Raw genomic sequence first — 20,383 nt, 5'->3', positions numbered from 1 at the left:
CAAGGGATGGAAGTCTGTTCCACCAACCAACCACCCGCTGGCTAAAGGCAAATTTCCGCACGTCTATCCTACATCTGTCTTTCCTCAATTTGAATTTATGCCCTCTCAGGTGATTTTTCTGAGCTAGAGGAAGAATCCCATCAGCATTGGGCATGCTTAAACCATTCAAGGCTTTATACACCTCTATCAGATCACCTCGCTGGTGCCTAGTCTCCAGACACTGTAATTTGCAAAACTTAAGCCTTTCTTCGTAAGAGCACCCCTTTGTTCCATTCACTAATCTTGTTCCCCTTCTCTGTACTCGTTCCAGCATCTCTACATCCTTCTTGAAATGAAGCCTCCAGACCTGTATACAGTACTCTAGGTGTGGCCTGACCATCACCTTATACAATGGAATAATCACCTCCTTATCCCTGCTGGAAAAAGTCCTGTATATCATTGACAATACTCCATGAGCTACTCTTGCAGCCCGTCTGCACTGCTCAGAGAACTTCATATCTGCCTGCACAACCACCCCCAAGTCCCTTTCATTCTCTACCACTGTCAGTGTAGTACCACAGAGTTGATACGTTGCTCTGGGGTTGCTGTTTCCCATGTGTAGTAGTTTACATTTGTCAATGTTAAACTTCATTTGCCACCTCTCAGCACATCTACTCAACCTTTCCAGATCCTGTTGCAGCAGCATAGTGTCAGTAGTGTCCTTGACAACCCTGCCAACCTTTGTATCGTCTGCAAACTTGGACATTAAGCCCGATATACCATCATCAATATCATTTATAAATACAGAAAACAATAATGGACCCAACACTGAGCCCTGAGGGACTCCACTAATAACATCAGTCCACGATGAGCAGTGTCTATTGATTACCACTCTCTGTCTTCTCCCCCTCAACCAGCCCTTTATCCATAGCAGCAATTCGCCTCCAATATCACACTGCTCCAATTTGTGTAGCAGTCTTCCAGGTGCAACAGTATCAAAAGCCTTTCTAAGATCCAAGTATATAATATCAAAGTTATTCCCTGAAAAATATTTTAGTTCTTATTTCGCCCGATAGATGGCGCCACTCATTTTCGACATTAAATTAAATATATAAATTTTATTTTTGCTTTACCTAGGCTCGAACCCATGTCGTTGCTACTGGTGGTCCGGTGCTTATCCCCACGGCTACCCTTTCAGTCTTGAAGTTGGATAAATGCTGGTAGCAAATCCATACACGTCCGTGTACCAACAATGAACGCCAATCTAGTATATAAATGCTCCATCACGCAGCTAGGTACGCACCAGAGCATGCACAACTCTTGTATGTTAAATTTTTATCTCTAACGTCCATATTCTGTTTACGTATACGTTATAATGGTGAAGAAAGGGTCCGTTTACCCTGAGAGCTCCATTTTTAATCATTAAAATTTGTCAATGGATATATACTGTATCGTTATTTTCTTTTAGTCAAGGAATCCAGTACCACAGACCCTTTTTCATTTATACATTCATTTTATGGTCACAACGTATATAGTCCTTGTAAGGAACTCCAGAAGACTTTCATTTCGCTAGCTCGAAACAGACAGCTTTTCACTTTGCACATGATGCAAATCCAACCGCATCATTCCCAAAGGCTTCCATTATAAGGGTCCATTTAACAACGCTCGCATGGACCGTGCCTGCTTCAACTCCAGCCTGCAAATGTTGAAAGTTTGGATTGGTCACCTTCGCACCGAAATTCAGAGAGCAGGCTTCAACAAAACAAGAATTACAGGAACTAAGCGATAGGATCTCACCAACGGTATTTTCTAAACTTATTCATACTCTTTGTCGCCAAGAAAACCGTGTTTCTGACGCTTACTGTTCCGACAACAACGGAAGGTTATCAATTTAACCAGAGAAGCCAACTCCTCGAGAGCAAACACTCGCCCCACTAATAACGCTACTTTCGTTTTGTTGAGCAACAAGAAATTAACCTCAGAACAGTTAAACGTTCTTACCTCCAGGATGAAGTTCGCTGTCCTCCCATTGAGACCACCGGTCACAAAAATCACCATGGGAGTAGGGACATGCATAACAAACCTCCCTGAAGAAGCTGCTAATGACATCCGCTTCAAAATGGCCTCCGTCCTCCGGCACACACGATAACTCCACTCCAACTTCAATCGTCGACAGCAGGCTGCTCTTTCGTCCATCAGAAGAGACAACACTATCGTCGTGTTTCCTGCAGACAAGGAACGTCGCACTGTCATTTTAGACCGGTAGAAATATCTGGAGAAAGGCCTCATCATCCTATAGGACTCCAATGTTTATGAACCTGTGGCTAATCCACCTATCAAGGTCTTGGGACGCCTTCAGTCAAACGTCAACAAACTAGTCTACGCATGGTTAAAATCTGGGAAGATTCCTGCATCGATGGCTATTGCATGCCATGGGCTGTCAACTTCCGCAGTTTTATGGTCTACCTAAGGTTCACAAGCAAGGCGTTCCTCTCCGGCCTATTGTGTCCTGCTGCAACGCGCCCACATATGAGATGTCTAAGTACATCGCGTGACTCTTACACTTCTAGTGGGAAATACAATCCACACTGTCCCCAACACCGAGGAATTTATTTGCCTAATTAAAGAACTAGAGTTCCTCAATTCTCTGTCACTATTCATCCAGTTCATTTAGAACTAGAAGTGAATGAATCTTTCATTTTTAGACGTTCTGGTAAAGCAGGTGGGGCCACACCTGAAAACCTCGGTATACCGTAAACCAATGTGGTGCGGGCAGTTTACTAACTACAGATCGGGCCATGCCTCCTGTCATCGAAACAGCACTGGCCGCGTTCTATTCTCCCGAGCTTGGAGCCGTTGTAGCTCAGAGGAGGCTAGATGCACCAAGATTTCCAGAGTAAAAACTGACCTGGTCAATTGTGATTACCCAATCCATATATTAGACAAGTGCTTGCTACAAGAGCAAGAGATTACGTCAAGCCCGAGGCCGTCCTCCCCACATAACAATTTGCCTACCGCCTATATTCCCTACTATTCGGGCACGTTGGATCGAATTTCTAAAATCATGTGAGAATACCGCATAAAATGCGTACAACTTCCTGGTAGGAGCTTACATTCTCTGATTTTAGCATTGGCATTAGAAGAGGCATACGATGCTAGAAAGTAAGCTTATGCAGCATCAGCAAAAAAAACCCCTCCCATTTCACCCCTCCATTCGTTCCAAACGCCTGTCCAGTTCAACCTTAAATTTATTTAGGCTATTAGCTTCCACAACAAGAGATGGAAGCCTGTTCCACCAATAAACTACCCGCTAACTAAAGGCAAATTTCCGCACATCTATTCTGCAACTATATTTCCTCAATTTCAAACTGTGTCCTCTCAGGTTCTTAGTCTCAGCAAGAGGAACAATTCCATCAGCATTCAGCTTGCTCAACCCATTCAAGGCCTTATCACCACAATCAGATTACCTCGCAGGTGCCTATTCTTCAGATACCGCAATTTGCAGAACTAAAACCAATCTTTTTAAGAGCACCCCCTTTGTTCCCTTCACCAATCTTGTTGGCCTTGTTTGTACTCGTTCTAGCAACTCTGCATCCTTCCTAAAATGAGACCTCCAGACCTGTACACAGTACTCTAGGTGTGGCCATTGCTATCAATAATGGGACAATCACCTCCTTATCCCTACTAGCAAAATTCCTATGTAACATTGACAAGACTCCATGACCTGCCCTGGCAACCCGTCTGCACTGCTCAGCGAACTTCATATTTGACTGCACAATTACCCTCAGGTCTTTTTCGCTTTTCACTTCCCTGAGTGTAGTACCACACAGTTGGTAAGTTTCTCTTCGGTTATTGCTATCCATATGCAGTACTTTGCATTTATCAATGTTAAACTCGGATACCACTTCTCAACCCATTTTGCCAACTTATCTAGATCCAGATGGAGCAGCATACTGTCTTTACTGTCGTTAACATCCCTACCAACCTTTGTATCTTCTACAAACTTGGACATTAAACCTGATATACCTTCATCAATATCATTGATAAATAGACAAAACAACAATGGACTTAACACCGAACCCTGGGGTTCTCCACTAATAACATTTGTCCACGAAGAGCAGTGTCCATTATTTACCACTGTCTGTCGTCTCCCACTCAACTAATCCCTTTATCCATTATAGCAACTGACCATTAATGCAATACCTCTCCAATTTGTACAGCAGTCTTCCATGTGCAACAGTGTCAAAAGTCTTCCTAAAATCCAAGTATATGATATCAAAATTATTTTTGCCATTCAATTCCTTTGTGATCACATCATAGTATCCTATCAAACTGGTGAGGCAAATACCTCCCTTTAACAAACCCATGCTGTGTCTGGATTATTACTGCTGTCTTGTCTAGATGATCCTGCAATGCATCTTTTACCAGAAACTCCACTATTTGATCCGCAACAGATGTTAAACTAACTGATCTGTAATTATTTGTGTCAGCCTTTGATCCTCCTTTGTGAATTGGTGATACATTTGCACACCTCCAGTAGATGGGGATCTCCCCTGATTCCAAGGAAGCTCTCATAATTATAGCTACGGGTTTGCTTACTTCCTTTGCTGCCTCCTTTAATATAACTGGATCGATCCCTTCCACTCCCAGGTGCCTTCCTTATGTTTAACTTCAACAATTTATCCTCCACTTTGCTCTCAGTTATCACAAAATCACTCATCTCCCTGTCTACTATATAAATACTGAATCACACGGCCATGTACGTATCAGAGCATGCACAAATCTCGTATGTGTTCAATTTTCACCTCTAACTTCCACATTCTGTTAGAATCTGTATTTTTTTTTTTTTTTTTTTTTATTATTATTTTGAAAAACCCAAACACGAGAGGTATTAGAACCTATAGTACTTAGAACCGTGTTTGGGTTGGAGGGTGAGAAGACGAAAGAAGATATTTGTTGACATTGGACTTGAACTTTTGTAGATTGTAATTTTCAGGAAATATGAATGAAGGAAGGTTGTTCCAGAAAATCGTAATTGAATGAATAAACGAAGAAGATGAAAAGTTGGTTCTGTGAGTTTGAAGTTGGACATTAAATGGATGTTGGCTGGGGGAATTATAGAAGCCAATTCAGAAGAACAGTGCCCATGAAAGTATCTGTAGAAGAGGTATGCAGTAGAAACAATAAGTCTATGAGAAAGCGAGTGGAGAGACTCTGTTAGAAATGAATCATTAATTAACCTAACTGCCCTCTTCTGAATGGAATCAAGAAGCCTGAGAGAGGTTTTAGGGGCACCACCCCAGTTGTGGGAACAATATTCCATGGCAGGGCGGATTTGCGATTTATACAGAGTGAGCAGCTGTTTGGAAGAAAAGTAACGCCGAGAGCGAAAGAGAAAACCAAGTTTTTTAGTTGCAGAGGAAGCAATATTTGTAATCTGCTTGTGTCAAGAGAGATTAGAAGTCAGGGTAATCCCCAAAAGAGATATACTGTACCATTTTGCCTAGAAATCGGAGTGTCACTAAAGATAAGCATAGGAGCAGAAGAATCCTTTTTGGGAGATATAAGACAAGACTGTGTTTAAGAAGGATTCAAATCAGCTAAGTTGCATTTTCCCCAGTGGAGAATTACCTGGAGATCGGCATATAAGGAAGTGGTAGCGGATATTCGAGAAGTTGAAGCTGATCGAGCAGGGCATGATTTCTCAAAATGGAAAGTGGAATGCAATGTGCTGTCATCGGCAGGATAGGATTTTCAGTCAATGGAAGAAGGTCATTAATATACAAGAGGAAAAGAGTAGGGGAAAGAACTGAACCTTGGGGAACACCGGCATTAGTGGAGAAGTTAGAAGACAGAGAGCCATCTACCATTACCCTCAGTCAGCAATCAGAGAGAAAACTGGATAACCAATTACAAAAAACAGTTGGAAAACCATAAGATGGAAACTTGTTTAGAAGGCCTTCGTGCCAAACACGATCGAAAGCCTTTGAGATGTCAAGAGCAACTACTTGTGTTTCACCGAACCTTTCCATTGAATTAGTCCATAAATGGGTAACATAAGCCAGAATATCACCAGTGGATGGACACCGACGGAATCCATACTGGCGATTGTTGATCAGACGGAAGGTTTCTACGCAGTTTAAGAGTTGGCGGTTAATCGATTTCTCCATTACTTTAGAAAGAGTAGAAGTAATTGTAATGGAACGTTAATTGGATGGGAGGGATTTGTTACCCTTTTTAGGAACTGGCTGGATATGAGCAAATTTCCAAGCAGAAGGAAAAACAACTTTGGAATAAGAAAGTGAAAAAAGGGGGCAAGAATAAGAGAAAGTTCAGGAGCACAGGTTTTGAGATTAAGTGGACAAATACCATCAGGCCCTGGATCTTCTTAGCATCAAGATTGCTCAAAATCCTTCTGACATCCTTTTGACGGAAGGCCACAGAAGGCATTAAATGGAGCCTTTGGGAATGGTGGGAGGTGTTTTACGAAAATCATTAATACGAGTTGGAAGAAAAATGAGATGCTAGCATGTGAGCTTTATCCTTGGCTGAAGTGACAACGAAACCATAAGATTTTGAAAGAGGTGGGAGCAGAGATGGGCAAAAGTTGCAGCCAATAGTTTTGGCAAGAGCCCAGAATGCTCGGCTACCATTAGGGCAAGAAGCAAGTTTTCTACTCTTAGCCTGTTCAAAATCGAATTTGGACTGATTAATAACTGCTTTACAATTGTTGTGAGCTTTGGTGTAGGGAGAATTTGAAATTGAAGAATTGGAAATCAGCCAATTACGATATGCAATGTTCTTCTCTTGACCAGCCTTAGCACATTTATTGGAAAACAAAGGTTTAGATAAGGGACGAGATTTTAAAGTGAAGTATGGAATAAAGAATTCCATTCTATAAAAATAATTTCACTGACACGATGTGAGCAAACATTGACATCAGAAATTTTGAAACAGTAATCCGACCAAGGAAAAGAAGAAAATAAATCTCGCAGGTCATCCCATTTTGCAATCTTGTAATGCCAAACAATACGAGGATGGAAATAGCCATGAGATAAAGCCTCCTTTGGAGAATGGACAATCACAAAGTTGTGATCTGAAGTGCCTAAAGGACCACTCACTTCGATGGTATACTTAGAAGTGTTGTTTGGGAGAAAAAGATCAAGCATATTAACTGTATGGTTAGGATTGTTCGGTATTCTTGTAGGTAAATGAACAATCTGTGGAAGGTCATTAGTAATCGCAAAAGCCTCAGCATCTCGACCAGCTGGGTCAGTGTGACTAGAAAACGGAAGCCAGCTGGAGTTGTGAACATTAAAATCACCAAGGAAAATGACTTCACTGTTAGGAAAGTTGGACTGGAGAAAGTAAAGTTGCAAAGAGAGGAAGTCAAAGAGCTCCAAGTGATTGGTGGAATTTGGAGAAGGGTAGAGGCAACAGATGAATTTGACACAATGAGGTAGAGAGATTTTAAGCCAGAGAAGATCGAAAAGAGGAGATTCCAAATTGTCAAGTCTCTGACAGGGAATATCGGAACGGACATGTGCACAAGTACCACCATTGAGACGAAAGGAATCATACAGCAAATAGTTTGGTCAACTGAGATGAGCAGTAGTTGAATCAACCGATAACTGAGATTCTGTCAGAAAAAGTACATGGAGTTTGATAGACTGCAAGTGGAAATGGGCATCGTTGAGATTTGAATTGTGACCACATATATTTGTGAAATGAACTAGGAAATGTTTGGGAGCTTTAGATCTTTTCGCAGATAAGCTTACTCTAATAGTTTGACAATTCATGGTGTATTTAATAGTAAGAAAAAAGTGGAGGGGAACATGCTGTATGAAATAATGAAATTTTTGGGTATGGCGTACGCATGGTAAGAATATACCCAGATCTTTGACATAACGTGGCCTCGACAATACCCCCCGCATACACGCTACTCAGACTCACCCCAGTCACTATCTGGCAGAGTAGAGTTAGCAAGATTATACACTAGCTGATCCGTTAGCTTCCTAAAGAGTTACCAATAGGTTCGGTCCGGTGTACTAACTAGCGGCCGGCCTGCGAACACCGTTTTAGAGCTGTACCATCGAAATGTAAGGAAGATTGGATCTCGCCATGATGTTCATCTTACCTCAAAAGTCATCAATCATACTGCATGATGGAAGAGATGGGGAAGGGTTGACTGGAACTTAGCTCTGAAGACTAAACATGGGTTCCACCACTTCAAGCCTCCAATAAGCAAAGTGGTGGTATTTCACCAGTTGATGAGTCATCTACCACCTAGTATTGCCTGTTAGCACAGAGGGATGGCATTTCTCCAAGTGGCGTGGGCGCCACACCTCGACCTCTGGTTACGTTGGTTCACATCTGTGTGGGCATGCACATGCACACTGGTCACCCACCGTATGCATGTGCATGGAAGTTATACCAAGGATTACTAACAGTCCCACCATCGTGAAGGCGCCAACAGAGGATTTGACTATCACAGACCGTCCGGGCTTCGCCAAAATTAGCTCCACTTGACTTGAATGTCACCCGAAATCAGTTCCATCAGCGTTTTAGACTCCCAGGTAGCAAGTACAACTTGTCTGGCATATCTGAGAGAATGTCTGTGTCAACCTCAAGAACCAGCATTATTGTTAGTTGTTAATGACAGTAATGGCAGTCTGCTACTGCAACAGGATCTAGATAATTTGGGCAGATGGGCTAAGAAGTGGCAACTGAAGTTTAACCTTGACAAATGCAAAGTACTGCATATGGGTAGAAGTAACCCCACAGAAACATACCAACTGTGTGTTACTACACTTAAGGTGGTAGAAAATGAAAAAGACCTGGGAGTAATTGTGCAGTCAGATATGAAGTTTTCTGAGCAATGCAGACAGGCTGCCAGGGCAGGTCATGGGGTTTTGTCAATGATATATAGGAATTTTGCTAGCAGGGTAAAGGAGGTGATTGTCCCTCTGTATAAGGCAATGGTCAGGCCATGCCTTGAGTACTGCGTACAGGTCTGGAGGCCTCATTTTAGGAAGGATGTAGGTTTGCTTTAGCATGTACAGAGAAGGGAACAAGATTGGTGAGGGGAATAAAGGGATCCTCTTACCAAGAGAGGCTTAAGTTCTGCAAATTGCAGTGGCTGGAGACTATGCACCTGCGTCGTGATCTGATTGGGGTATATAAGGCCTTGAATGGGTTGAGCATGCTGAATTCTGATGGGATATTTCCACTTGTTCAGATTACGAACCTAAGGGGGCATAAATTCAAATTAAGAAAGGACAGATGTAGAATAGATGTGTGGAAATTTGCCTTTAGCCAGCGGATGGTTAATTGCTGGAACAAACTTCCATCTGTCGTTGTGGAAGTTGATAGGTTGAATAAATTTAAGGAGGAACTGGACAGGCATTTGGAGAGAATGGTGTGATTTTTTTTTTTTTTTTTTTTTGTTGGCTGATGCTGCATAAGCTCATACATTTGCTTTCTTGCATCACATGCCACTACTACATTTTAAAAATATTCTCCAAAACGTTGCATGTCAAGCAGAATGCTATTGGAAACATAATCCAAAATATTTCTACTGGTATTTCGTATTGGATCAGATCAAATAATAAGAGCTGGTTAACTTTCAAGCACTGCATATCTGTATTGTATGCATTCCATGGTCAGTTTCCAGTTCTGTTGGATGAAGGGATGTACTCATGTAACCCTTGCCAGAAACTGACCAACTCGGCAATAAAATGGAAAAAAATAAAAATAAATAAATAATTATTCCCATTTTGAAGAGATTCAAACCCAGTTCTTTTCCACACCGTGTAGAAGGACAGCAATCATAACTATTGTGCTACCCATGAGGACAATTATCTCTGATAATTTTTATGGAGTTAGGGATGGGCCTAAACTAGTTGGCAATAACTACACCCTTAGCAAACAATACAGCTGGCATTCTAAGCAAACCATGCAATCAGTAACCTCTTTTCCAAAACTCTAGGGCAGATGTAGGCTAAGACTTTTGGTAAACATTTTGCAAATCAATGTTGCAGAGTTATTGTTTTTGAAATATGTGGAGTGGTTCATCTTAAACAAACAGCACAAATTAATAACTTCTCAGAAATGTAGAGAAATGAATAATAATTTATATTTTCTCTGTACACATGCAGAAATTGAGATAATGACACCTTTGCTACTTTATTTGTATTTTTTTTTTCTCACCATTAGTGTAATTTTGAGTTTAGTTTTCCTAAAATTCTGAATCCTAGACAGCCACCTAATTCACTTATGTAGATAGGCTACCCCTGAGTGAAATTGAATACTAGTGATCAGGTAGATGTGTTGAGTAAAACAGTGGCTCTGGTAAGATTATTTTAATTGGTAACTATACCCCTTTCATATATATATAAAAAAAACATGATGCCCAAAGAAGTCAATGCTACCAAGAAACTAAATTTTTTCTTTTTATTTAATTTTCATTTTTGCACATAGATTCTGTTTCTTCTCTTATTTTACACTATTCTCCAAAATTTTTTAAAATACTTTCTTTTAATTTTTAGGAAATTAAAATAGAAGCCATAGATAGGATGTGCCGGGTGAGCATTTTTTTTTTTTTTTTCAAATTACAATATGATTTAAAAATAATAATTAAAAACCTAGAGTCTAGAAATCAGTTTTCAATATTGATGTAATGAATTTATTATAAATTTGATTGATTACTTTTAAAAAAATCAAATCTGTAAAATTTATTACTCATTCTTCAATTAAATACAATACTATATAAAAAAACTTTATTAACATTGAATTACAAGCAGTAATAAGGACTGATGAATAGAAATATATACAAATTAATCAAAATTTTAATAGGTTGCAATTCAAAAAGGATTTTAACCCATGCCATGTTTACTAATCTCTCTATGGGATAGCTTTGATGGTGTGATGCTATCCTTTCCAAAAGACCATCTTGGTGGTTCCTAAACAGGAGTGTCATCACTTTCTAAGGAAGGGAAGACATTTGGTTTCCTCACAGTGATATAAGGAGCACAACTACAGAACCCAACATTAGTAAATTAACCGAGTCACATCAAGTTCAGGGATCTTGGAATTACTTAAAATAAATATGCTCATATTATACAAAATTTAGTTCCTGTATGTGTATTTATATTATAAATACATATTATCTTACAAATATAACTTTATATTTTTATTTACCAATAATTCTTCTGTAGTTATAATATAAACACACTGATTAAATCTGTAACTGGATACACTACTCGTAAAATACTTCAAACTTGGTTTTATGTAATAAATATTTTTTTGACTAGCTGTATACAGGAAAATTATTTTGTTTTCTATGAGGAAGATCAGAAAATCATACTTGGTGGGGTAGCATCAGACTCAAAAAGGTTGAAACCACTGGTCTATCTAACTGATATCTGGTAGATACAGTGGTTGGTTGCCTTGGATACTGTGCTCCAGCTGACAAAAATTAAATATGACTGAAATAATATTTAATTTATCAGGCTGAAATCTGATCACAAAACGTGCACAAAAAAGTAAAAGAAATACAGAACTATATTTTGTTTCTGGTGCAAAGTACAGTCAGACACTCAGTGAGATTTTACTAAGATTACAATTCTCCAGGTAGCTATAAAATAAATTCTTATGGATAATCAGCAAACTGAAAGAAAACTTGTAAATATTTTTCTTTCATTTTGCTGGCCATTGTTTTGCCATCCACGCATCATCTTGTCAATGATTTGTATGTTTTATAATGGAAATGCATTGTTAACATTAGCATTAGTAGGGGCATATGATGCAGGAAAGCAAGCTTATATAGCATCAGCCAAAAAAAAAAAATACCCTTCCCATTTCACCCATCCATTCACTCCAAATATTTGTCTAGTTCTGCCTTAAATTTATTTAAGTTGCTGACCTCCACTACAACAGATGGAAGTTTGTTCCAACTATCAACCACATGCTGGCTAAAGGCAAATTTCCACACATCTATTCTACAATTGTCTTTCCTCAATTTGAATTTAAGCCACCTCAGGTGAGTAATCTGAGCAAGAGGAAGAATTCCATTAGCATCGAGCTTGCTCAATCCATTCAAGGCCTTATACACCTCAATTAGATCACCTCTGAGATGCCTAGTCTCCAGAAGCTGCAATTTGCAGAACTTAAGCCTTTCTTGGTAACAGCAATCCTTTGTTCCCCCTCACCAATCTTGTTGGTGAGGGGAACAAATGATTACCATTAGCAATAGTAGAGGCATATGATGCAAGAAAGCAAGCTTATGCAGCATCAGCCAAAAAAACAAACAAAAAAAAACTTCCACTTCACCCCTCCGTTCGTTCAAAATATCTGTCCAGCTGAGCCTAAATTTATTTAGGCTATTAACTTCCACAACAAGGGATGGAAGTCTGTTCCCTCAACCAACTACCCATTGGCTAAAGGCAAATTTCCGCACTTTATCCTACATCTGTCTTTCCTCAATTTGAATTTAGGCCCTCTCAGGTGATTATTCTGAGCAAGAGGCAGAATCCCATCAGCATTGAGCACGCTCAAACCATTCAAGGCTTTATACACTTCAATCAGATCACCTCGCCAGTGCCAGACACTGTAATTTGCAAACCTTAAGCCTTTCTTCGTAAGAGCAACCCTTTGTTCCATTCACTAATCTTGTTGCCCTTCTCTGTACTCGTTCCAGCAGCTCTACATCCTTCTTGAAATGAGGCCTCCAGACCTGTATACAGTACTCAAGGTGTGGCCTGACCATTGCCTTATACAAGGGAATCACCTCCTTATCCCTGCTAGAAAAATTCCTGTATATCATTGACAAGACACCATGAGCTACTCTTGCACCCGTCTGCACTGCTCAGAGAACTTCAATATCAACCTGCATAATTACCCCCAGGTCCTTTTCATTCTCTACCACTGTCAGTGTAGTACCACAGAGCTGATACGTTGCTCTGGGGTTGCTGTTTCCCATATGTAGTACTTTACATTTGTCAATGTTAAACTTCATTTGCCATCTCTCAGCCCATCTGCTCAACCTTTCCAGATCCTGTTGCAGCAGCATAGTGTCAGTAGTGTCCTTGACAACCCCGCCAACCTTCGTATCGTCTGCAAACTTGGAGATTAAGCTCGATATACCATCATCAATATTATTTATAAATACAGAAAACAATAATGGACCCAACACTGAAGCCTGAGGGACTCCACTATTAGTCCACGATGAGGACTAATATTATTAGTCCTCATTAGTCCCCCCTCAACCACCCCTTTATCCATAGCAGCAATTTGCCTCCAATGCCACACTGCTCCAATTTGTGCTGCAGTCTTCCATGTGTAACAGTATCAAGAGCCTTTCTAAGATCCAAGTATATAATATCAAAGTTATTCCCTTTTGTGACTGCATCATAGTATCCAATCAAATTGGTCAGGCAAGACTTCCCCTTAACAAAACCTTGCTGTGGCCGAGCTATAACTGAAGTCTTGTCTAGATGATCCTGTTGTGTTTCTTTAACCAGTGCCTCCATTAATTTTCCTGAAACAGAAGTTAAACTCACAGGTCTATAATTACTTTTGTCAGCCTTTGATCCTCCTTTGTGAATTGGGGTCACATTTGCACATCTCCAATCTATGGGTACTTCCCCTGAATCCAAGGAAGCTTTCATAATTATGGCTAAGGGTTTGCTTACTTCCTTTAATATAACTGGATAGATCCCATCCATCCCAGGTGCCTTTCTTGTGTTTATCTTCAACAATTTCTCCTCCACTTGACTCTCAGTTATTACAAGATTATCTAGCTTACTGCCAGAGTTGAATACACCTCTGGCTTTCCCCTTGCTGAATAACTCTTCATGTGTGAATGTCGATGCAAAATATTCATTTAGTTTGTTAGCTACCCGAGCAGTATCATCAACAGTTGAACCATCGATATCAAGTGGATCAATCTGATTCATCCTCTTCCTTCTAGAGTTTACATAAGTAAAGAACTCTTTGCTGTTTTTCTTTGCATCCCTTGCCAAAGATTTCTCGTAATCTGCTTTCGCCTACCTTAGCTCCTTTGTAACTTGGTTTCAGATCGAATTATATCTATCATAGGCTTCTGTGTCACGTGTTAATTTATATGTATCCCATGCATTTTTCTTCTCTGCCATATGTCTCATTAGTTCATCTGACATCCATTTACGCCTAAACCTTGAACAATATTCCTTAGTTGGTAGTGAAGCCTAGTAGCTTCCAAGATCAGTTCTTTGAATGCTTCCCATTTTGAATTTGCTGTTGGTAACATCATCAATTGGTCCCACTGTATAGAATTTAAATACTGTATCAGACCATTGTAGTCACCTTTATGAAAGCAATAACCCTTCCCTTTACCCCTGATGGTAGTTACCTCTTTGAGTAAATCCCACTTCAGCACACTGTGATCACTGCCACCTAGTGGTTTCTCTATCTGCAGATTCTTAATGCATGAAGAATCACTACTGATAATCAAATCAAGAGTATTACTCCCTCTAGTTGCCTCCCGAACATGCTGATGTAGAAAACAATCATCCAATAAATCCACAAAAGCCTTGCTAGTGTGTGAGTGACCAACCTACAAATTCCAGTCAATATCTGGGAAATTAAAATCCCCCATTATAAGACTCTGATTTACTGGCCCACCCTATTTCCCTGTACAGTTTCTTATACTCATCAGAGTCATTAGGCCTATAGCACACTCTTACTCTCAATTTTGATCTCCCAATGCTTATGTCACACCAAACTGACTCGGCACTGCATTGTCCAGCGATATCGACTGGCTTCACTTCCTTGAATTTTATGTGTTTCTTAACTAATAGCATTTTAGCATTAGCATTAGTAGAGGCATTTGATGCAAGAAAGCAAGCTTATGCAGCATCAGCCAAAAAAAAAAAAAAAAACCCACTTCCACTTCACCCCTCTGTTCGTTCAAAATACCTGTCCAGCTGAGCCTTAAACTTATTTAGGCTATCAACCTCCACTACAAGGGATGGAAGTCTGTTCCACCAACCAACCACCCGCTGGCTAAAGGCAAATTTCCGCACGTCTATCCTACATCTGTCTTTCCTCAATTTGAATGTATGCCCTCTCAGGTGATTATTCTGAGCTAGAGGAAGAATCCCAACAGCATTGAGCATGCTCAAACCATTCAAGGCTTTATACACCTCTATCAGATCACCTCGCTGGTGCCTAGTCTCCAGACACTGTAATTTGCAAAACTTAAGCCTTTCTTCGTAAGAGCACCCTTTTGTTCCATTCACTAATCTTGTTGCCCTTCTCTGTACTCGTTCCAGCAGCTCTACATCCTTCTTGAAATGAGGCCTCCAGACCTGTATACAGTACTCTAGGTGTGGCCTGACCATTGCCTTATACAAGGGAATAATCACCTCCTTATCCCTGCTGGAAAAATTCCTGTATATCATTGACAATACTCCATGAGCTACTCTTTCAGCCCGTCTGCACTGCTCCAAGAACTTCAAATAGCATAACCCCTGCTCCCTTCCTATCCTGTCTATCCTTTCTGTAGACATTGTACTCCCCAAATTCCAGTTCTGCATTCCTTATATCTGTGTGACACCATGTCTCTGATATACAAACAATATCCGCCTTTGATGCTTTGAGCAATACCTCAAATTCATCAAATTTATTTACCAAACTCATAACATTGGTGTACATGCAAGTATACATGCATCTGTTCTTTTTCTTAGCTACCTTAATACAACCCATGTGTTTACTTGTACCGCAATGACTCCCAGCAGTCTCTGAAATATCCTGCATCTTGTTTTCCAGGCTTCTGCTCATTCCAATAGAAGCAGTGCAAGAATCACTTTCACCTCTGCCAGTGGCTACTCTTAATCTATTAGTCCTTGTATCCCCTCAAGCTAGCAGTTTTCTGACCCACCTAACATTGCCTCGATAGCATCAGCAAATATTCTTGCACCCTTTCTATTTAAATGTATCCCATCCCTGTAGAAGCAGTCCTTTCTGTTAACAAGTACAGACCAGGCTGAAAAAAATTCTACCCCTTGAGCCTTGCACAATCATTCCAGGGTCGAATTGATCAACAAGGCTCTCATCACATACTCCCTCCTATCTTGTCTGGGCAGAATTGCAGACACTTTCAAATTCACCTAATTTACGGCTTTTTTTCAACAGCGACCTGTACTTTTTAAGTAATTCTGCCAGTCTCCTACTCAATTTATGGACCATGCATGGTCCATAAATTGTTTACTAACATCACATTTCACAAGGGCAGTTGAAAATAAATTTTCTTTGTGAAATCAAAAATTATTTTTGATTTTCAAAAACTGGAAAAGGAAAACAATGAAATTTGCTTATTCTCTTGGTTTACCATCATGTGAATGGTACTATGTAAATTTTAAGGCATTATCTTATCAGAGAATAGAGCCATCTTTTTGTTCCATGTAATCAAGTAAAGCCTAATTAAAGTTAACACTTCATAGCAGAGCCAGTCACAGAGTTCAGGTTACCTGGGTGTGAGAATTAAGTTGAGGAAGAGGCCAACGAGGAGTTTTTCTTGCCTAGATTGAGGGGGGGGTCATGTTCTTCCAATAAAGATTTTTCCTTCTAGAATGGAATAGTGCAGAAATCAGTCCTGGAAAAGGATAGTAACCCATACTTTCTTATTCACTTTCCAAATCACTGGGAGTGAAGACTTGGAAACATTTTTTAAAGCCTTGGATTCTTACTATGATACACTAAATGTGGCTTTAATTTCCCATATGAACTCAGACTATGAAAATCAAGATTGCATAACTGCAACAGCAATATTAGCTGTTGCAGTTATGCAATAGTAGTGACATATAATGCAAGAGAGTACGCTTATACAGCATCAGCCAAAAAAAATTCCCATTTCACCTATCCATTCACTCCAAAAGTTTGTCAGTTTTTCCTTGAATTTATTTAAGCTATCAACTTCCACAATGACAGATGGAAGTTTGTTCCAGCAAACAACTACTCACTGACTAAAGGAAAATTTCTGCACATCTCTTTTGCAACTGTCTTTTCTCAATTTGAATCTATTATGCTCCTCAAGTGCATAATCTGAGCAAGGTGAAGAACTCCATCAGCACTGAGTTTGCTCAAACCATTGAAAGCTTTCCTGAAATCTAATTATATATATTAAAATTATTATATAATTTTAATATTATATAATATATAATATATAATTATTATATATTATATAAAAATTATATAATATTAAAATTATTTTTTGCATCCAGTTCCTTTGCATTTTTTGCCAGAGTCATTTCATAATTTGCCTTAGCTTGCCTAACTGCTTGGGCGCCCCCGTAGCCAGGTGGACAGGAGCAGCAGTGCGTAGCACATGCTTCTTGATTAGACTGGGGTTCGAGCCCGTGACCACCAAATATGGAGGAAAGGTCAGAGAATGACCACCACATATCTCCGGAGCAATATGGCCTTAGTTGCTAATGCTCCTAAAAACCAAATAACAACAACAACAGCCTAACTGCTTTTGTAAACTATAACTTGATGGTTTGAACAGTATTTCTTAGTTGGTATGAAAATACCTAGTAGCTTCTATGATTATTTCCTAGGATGCTTCATATTTAGAATCTGCTGTTAGTAATATCATTAGTTGGTGTCCCACTGTATAGAATTTAAAAACTGTCTGAGACCACTGTAGTTACTCTTACAAAAGCTCTTCTCTTTGCTCTTGACTGTAGTTATATCTTTAAGAAATTCCACATTAATACACTGAGATCACTGCCACCTAGTGAGTCTTTTACCTGCAGAATGTTACTGCATGAAGAATCGTTGCTGACAATCAAATCAAGAGCAGTTCGAGAGGCCTTTTTGACTCTCGAACATGCTGCTGTAGAAAAACATCATCCAATAAATCCACAAAGGTCTTGTTAGTGTATGAGTGACCAACCTACAAATACCACTCAAATCATGGAAATTTAAAATTTTCCATTATAAGACATACTGATTTAATGGCCCAATTCCAGAACTGTTGAGTCTACTTGTGCAAAGGCTGGAGATGCCATGCCGCACTGTATCTTGAGCACTACATTTCTGAAAAAAACTTAGGGGCTTATTCACAGGAAATGGCTGCCTGGGCTACTGAGGTAAGGAGTACTATTGTTGCATGGCAACTCACAACTACATATAGAATATGCAACCTAAAAGACTATTAACGAACTTTGGTTAACTTGAACAACAGATTAGCAGCAAACATTTTTTCGATGATGCAGAGGTCAAAAGTGATGCGTGCCACTGGTTATGCCAGAAAGAGACATCTTTTTAAACAGTGGGTTCCCAAAATTTGATAAAGTAATGGGATATGCATATAAATGTTTATGGTGGTTACGTTGAAAAATTACACTATTTTTTGTGTAATTTTTCAACGTAAAAATTTAAAATTATTTATGACTTGCACTGGTATCATGATATGTACAGGAAAATTTCTCCAAATTTACAAACCACTTCTGAGTAACACAAGTTTGTAAACTGAGAAATAACTCTATTGAAAAATTTGATGTGGAATTTTCACTGAGAATTGTGAATTTGATTATCAGCTTCATATGAAAACTGGGTATTGTTGATATTGTTATTTTTGGTTTTTAGGAGCATTAGCAACTAAGGCCATATTGCTCCGGGATATGCGGTGGTCATTCCCTGACCTTTCCGCATCCTCCGTATTTGGTGGTGATGGGCTCGAACCCCGGTCTAATCAAGAAGCATGTGCTACACACTGCTGCTCCTTCCCACCTGGCTACGGAGGCGCCTGGGTATTGTTGACTGTTGTCTGAATTTGTTTAGAACCAGTATTTCTATATTATTAATTACAATGATTATAACTTATAATTTTTGCATAATAACCAGGGTCCTGAGCTGGATATCATCATTCTTCTCTTTCTTGGTGATTCCTTTCTACTTTTGCCTCTCTCTCTCTCTCTCAGGGTAACTCAGGAATTTTTTTTGGCTGGAGCAGCATAAGTCTCAGGCTTCCTTGCACCACATGGCTAATAATAATAATAATAAATAATTTTATCATGCTGAAATTGTTTGCTGTGATCAGAATATAGTACGATAGTCTCTTAAATTCATATACTGAATTATTTAGCAAACTCATAGTGCCAGTTTTGTGATTCAATAATTTTGGTTGTGTTTCAGTGTCTGAGGGAAGCCATTAACAACAACTAAAACAATATGATTCAAGAGGAAATTATATGCCTAAGAATTGTTCGAACACATGCAAGTCTATGGGGTACAGCATTTATATTGTATGTAAATTGTTTACAATAAAGTGATTAAGAAATCAAATATCTTTTCATTAATTTAGTTTTCAGCAGATAAGCCAAATATGCGACATACAAAAAAAAAAAAAAAAAAAAACGATCCCATGAAATTGTATACTAAAATAAATAAATTTGCATTACACTCTTGAAACAAATGAATTTCAGAATTATACAGTTATAATTCTGAAATATGACTATTATATAAAAGATAAACTGCTTGGAAAATTAGATGAATTTATTACTTTCCTATTTTTCATCCATGATAACTGATATTTATAAATAAAACAGTTTTAATCACTCACATTGGACTAGCTACAATTTTTAATACTAAAAGATCACAGATAATATATGACACTTACTAATATGACACTTACTATTATTATTAGCCATATGGTGCAAAGAAGCCCAAGGCTTATGCTGCACCAGTCAAAAAAAATTCCTTGAATTACCCGAGTCAGAATTAGAAAGGAGTCCTTGAGGTTGTCACAGACATTCTCTCAGATATGCCAGACAAGCTGTTCTTGCTACCTGGGAGTCTAAAACGCCGATGGAACTGATATTCGGGTGACACTCAAGTCAAAGTGGACCCAATTTCGGCGAAGTCCGGACGGTCTATGACAGCCAAATCCTCTGCTTGCACCTTCACGATGGTGGGACTGTTAGTAACCCTGGGTATAACCTTCATGCACAAGTACATGGTGGGTGACCACCCAGGTGTGAACCAACGTAAGCAGGGGTCGAGGTGTGGCGCCCACACCACATGGAGGAACGCCGCCCCTCTATGTTACCAGGCAGTACTAGGTGGTAGATGACTCTCATCAACCGGTGAAATACCACCACTTTGCTTATTGGAGGCTTGAAGTGGTGGAACCCATGTTTAGTCTCTAGAGCTACGTTCCGGCCAACCCTTCCCTATCTCTTCTATCATGCAGTATGATTGATGATTTTTGAGGTTATGATGAATGTCGTGGCGAGATCCAATATTCCTTACATTTCGAGGGTACAGCTCTAAAACGGTGTTCGCAGGCTGGCCACTAGTTAGTACACCGGACTGAACCTATTGGTAACTCTCTAGGAAGCTTCCGGATCAGCTAGTGTAT

The 20,383-nt window shown here is 39.5% G+C and overlaps 1 long non-coding RNA gene across 1 annotated transcript in view; it reads left to right on the top strand.

Moving 5' to 3' along the window:
• Positions 1–19,256, top strand: part of LOC150090043 (uncharacterized) — a 39,650-nt gene extending 20,394 nt beyond the window's left edge. The window contains exons 4-5 of the long non-coding RNA XR_016546693.1: positions 10,527–10,562; positions 19,159–19,256. This is a non-coding gene — a long non-coding RNA (uncharacterized LOC150090043). The remainder of the gene's footprint in view (positions 1–10,526; positions 10,563–19,158) is intronic.
• The last annotated feature ends 1,127 nt before the right edge of the window (positions 19,257–20,383 follow it).

The sequence above is a fragment of the Mastigoproctus giganteus genome, chromosome 2, assembly GCF_048544385.1.
Source record: "Mastigoproctus giganteus isolate SK-2022 chromosome 2, ASM4854438v1, whole genome shotgun sequence".
Lineage (NCBI taxonomy): Eukaryota > Metazoa > Arthropoda > Arachnida > Uropygi > Thelyphonidae > Mastigoproctus > Mastigoproctus giganteus.
The sequence above is the reverse complement of the archived record's forward strand: the minus strand, read 5'-3'. Positions and strand labels throughout refer to the sequence as shown.